Genomic DNA, 4,352 nt, shown 5'->3' with positions numbered 1-4,352 from the left:
TTTTCTGTGGTATAAAACACCTCTGACAATCAAGTTTAACATTATCAGTGACGTCATGTCGATAGTTTATAACCTTGATGCAATGTGGCAAGAATGGCATTTCCCTTATGTGGTCTTCCTCTCAAAAACCCATAATGCAAGTCAAACTGTAAAGGAAGCACCAAACAAACCTAAATTGAGGCACATTTTAGAAAATACTTTGTCAGTATTCCTAAAAGCTGTCAAGGTCATGAAAAAGAAGGAAAGTCACAGCCAAGAAGCGTCTAAGGATACATGATGACTAAATGTCATGCAGTATCCCAAATGGGATCCTGGGACAGAAAAAGCACATTAGGTTAAAAGTAGGGAAATTGGAATAAAATGGGAGCTTTAGTTAATAATAGTGTATCCATATTGGATCATTAATTATGACGAATCTACCAAAGTAATGTAAAATGCTACCAATAAGGGAAACTTCGTGTTGCATATACAGGAAACAGGAACTCTCTGCACTATCTTTGCAACTTTTCTGTACGTCTAAAACTATAATAAAATTAAAAGTTTATTTGGCTCATACCTGTAATCCCAGCACCTTGGGAGGCTGAGGCAGGTGAATCACTGAGGCCAGGAGTTTGAGAACAGCCTAGGCAACATGATGAAACCCCGTCTCTACAAAAAAATACAAAAATTAGCCAGTTGTGGTGGCACACACCCATAGTCCCAGCTACTTGGGAGACTAAGGCAGAAGGATCACTTGAGCCTGGGAGGCGGAGAGCGTGGTGAGCTAAGACCACACCACTGCACTCCAGCGTGGGTGACAGAGTAATAAACTCTTTTTTCATAAAGAAAGAAGAGTTAATTATAATGAAGTAGACAAACTAGCAAGCCTTTGAGTACTGTGTGTCCTATGTGCTATTTCCCCGAAGGTAAATTCTGATCAGCTTAGTCCTTCCTGCTATGTGTATAGCCAAATAGCTTTGGAGTGTGTGTGTACTGCAGGTGAATGTGTGTGTGCGCATGTGTGTTTAAAGGGCCAATTACTGTACTTTGATTTGTTTTTAAGTCAGCCAAGCTATGGTGATGGTTTTATGGGTGTACACAATGTCAAAATGTATCAAATTATGTACCTTAAACATATGTAGTTTATTATTTGCTTATTACATCTCAATAAAGCTTAAAAAAAAAAAAGAAAGAAAGAAACACTCTAAATTTTGATGCCAGAGCAAGTACACAGGAGGGCCCAAACTCAATTGCTTATGAAAGACTTTGACCTCGGACTTTTTATTTAAAGGAAAATAAAACAAAAACCTTAAAATTTGTATTAGTCAGCTGGGGCTGCCATACAAACTACCACAGAACGAGTGAATTGAGCAACAGAAATTAATTTTCTCATAATTCTGGAGGCTAGAAGTCTATCATCAAAGTGTCTGCAAATTTGTTTCCTGGTGAGGCTGCCCTTCCTGCCTTGTAGTCAGCCATCTTCTCTCGGTCCCCATGTGACCTTTCATCTATGTGCACATGGAGGATAGATCCCTACCTTCTCTTCTTCCAAAAAGAAGACCAGACCTACTGGAGTAGGGCTCCATACTCATGACCTCATTTAGCCTTAATTACCTCCCTAAATGCCCTATCTCCAAAAATAGTCACATTGGTGATTAAGGCTTCAATATAGGAATTTGAGGAAGACCCAATTCAGTCCATAACATCCATTCCCTGTTCCCCCATCCATGTCCTCCCCACATGCAAAATATGTTCACCCAATCTTGACAGTCCCAAGAGTCTTAACCCAATCTAGTATCAACTCTAAGGCCAAAATCTCATCTAAATATTACCTAAATCAGCTATGGGTGAGACTTGAGGTATGATTCATCCTGAGGCAAAATTCCTCTCTAGTTTTGAACCTGAGAAGCTAGACAAGTCATGTGTTTCCGAAATACAGTGGTGGAACAAGCACAGAATAGACACTTCTTTCCAAAAGGGAGAAGGTGGGAGAGAGAAAGGGGTGACAGGTTCCCAAGCAAGTCTAAAGCCTAGCAAGCCAAATTCCACTAGATTATGATTGGAAACTCTGCCTTCTGGCCCACTGGAGCAGCAGGATTACTGATATGTTGCCCCCACAACTCTTTATAAAAGTCCTGTCCTTGAGGCTCTGGGTGCATGCAGCCTGGCCTACAAAAACAAAGAAGGGGTCCTACTCTGTGAAACTAAGGGGAAAACAGCCTTGCCTCCTCAGCCTGTGGTGGGTGTGGCAGGCTGATGATCTCTGAATCTGCTTCAGGGTCATTCTGCTCTTCTCATGAAGGATAAAGACCAACTGCTCATTGTCCCATACTGTAGAATCCCAGAAGTCTGAAAGCCTTCCTTTGTTTCATCCCATCTCCAATCTCCTTGGTCCAAACTGACAGTGTCTCTTCTTGTATATGCCCATCTCTATTCGTGGTTTCTGCTGAGATGGCCAATTGACTCCATGGGTAATCTCCTGATGGAGTGATTGTCTAGCCACATCCTTGGTGTTCGCTCCAGAACATGGTTCCTCATTTTTTGCAATATGATAGGCAGAGAATTTTCCAAATCTTCCAGTTCTAGTTGCTTTTTATTTAACATTTTCTTCAATTAATTTATCTCCTATGTTACTATAAATAGTACACAGAATCCAGAATGCACCTTCAATAATTTGTTTAGAAATCTCCTCAGCTAAATATCCAATATTGTCACTCACAAGTGGTACCTTCTAGAACACAATTCAGCAAAGATTTTTTTTTGCCACTTTTTAACAAAGATGACCTTTCATCTAGTTTCCAATAATGTGCTCCTTCTTTGCCTCTGAGACCTCACTAGAATCACCATTAACATTCATATTTCTACCAATTGTTCCTTCAAGGCAATCTAGGCTTTTTATAGCACACACCTCAAATCTCTTCCAACTTCTGCCCATTACCTATCACCCAGTTCCAAAGCCAATGTACATATTTAGGTACTTGTCACAGCAGCCTCTTACTTCTTGGTGTCAAAATCTGTATTAGTCAGGGTTTTCCAGAAAAATAAGCCCCAACAGAATCGGGGTAGGGAATGATTTATTATAAAGTCTTAGCATCACTTCTTGGCCTTTCGCCTGGGATTGAGTATTTATTTGTATTGGTCTGTTCTCATGCTGCTAATAAAGACATACCTGAGAGTGGGTAATTTATAAAGGCAAGAGGTTTAATTGACTCACAGTTCCACATGGATTGGAGAGGCATCACAATCATGGTGGAAGGCAAAGGAGGAACAAAGTCACATCTTACATGGTGGCAGGCAAGCAAGCTTGTGTAGGAATGTCCCTTTATAAAACTATCAGATCTCATGAGACTTACCCACTATCACAAGAACAGCATGAGAAAGACCTGTCCTCCATGATTCAGTTACCTCCCACCAGGTCCCTCTCACAACACGTGGAAATTATGGAAGCTATAATTCAAGATGAGATTTGGACAGGGACACAGCCAAACCATATCACTATTCTTATCAGTTTAATATCTGATGTGTCCTCTATTTGAAGACAATATATTAAATAAAGTTTTGGAGCAGGGGGCTTGTTCTGTCCACTCCATCCATTGACTTGGTATTGCAGCACCTCCAGGAATGATGCAACTTCCTCCGTCTTCAAGGAATTAAAAAAAGAATTGTCCTACATAACTATAGAGGCTAGAAAGTCCCAAGATCTGCAGGGTAAGTCAACAAGCTAGAGACCCAGAAGGGCTGATGATACAGGGAGAGCTGATGGTATAGTTCCCAAAGGGCAGCAAGGCTCAAAATCCAAGAAGAGCCAATGTTTCAGTTTGATTGTGAAGACAGGAAAAATTCCCTGTCACAAAGGGAAGGGTCAGTCTTTTCATTCTATTCAGGCCACCAACTGATTGGATGAGGCCCATCCACATTAAGGAGGGCAGTCTGTTTTACTCAGTCTACCCATTTAAAAATTAATCTCGGGCCAGGTACACTGGCTCGTGCATGGTGATCCCAGCATTTTGGGAGGCCAAGGTGGGCAGATCACCTGAGTTCAGGAGTTTGAGATCAGCTTGGCCAACATGATGAAACCCCATCTCTACTAAAAATTTTAAAAACAATTAGCCAGATGTGGTGGCAATTACCTGTAATTCCAGTTACTAAGGAGGATGAGGCAGGAGAATCACTTGAAACCCAGAAGCAGAGATTGCAGTGAGCCAAGATCACACCACTGCACTCCAGCCTGGGTGACAAGAGTGAGACTCTGTCTCAATCAATCAATCAATCAATCAATGTCAATCTCATCAAAAAAATACCCTTACAGAAAAACCCAGAATAATGTTTGACTAAACATCTGTGCACCCCATGGCACAATCAAATTGACACAC

The 4,352-nt window shown here is 41.1% G+C and overlaps 1 pseudogene; it reads left to right on the top strand.

Moving 5' to 3' along the window:
- Positions 1–3,463: 3,463 nt before the first annotated feature.
- LOC116557162 lies at positions 3,464–3,614 on the top strand (annotated as a pseudogene).
- The last annotated feature ends 738 nt before the right edge of the window (positions 3,615–4,352 follow it).

Source organism: Sapajus apella, unplaced genomic scaffold (assembly GCF_009761245.1).
Source record: "Sapajus apella isolate SASKATOON/1434 unplaced genomic scaffold, GSC_monkey_1.0 scaffold18, whole genome shotgun sequence".
In the NCBI taxonomy this organism is placed as follows: domain Eukaryota; kingdom Metazoa; phylum Chordata; class Mammalia; order Primates; family Cebidae; genus Sapajus; species Sapajus apella.
Note: the sequence above shows the minus strand (reverse complement) of the source record. Positions and strands in the feature narration are given on the sequence as shown.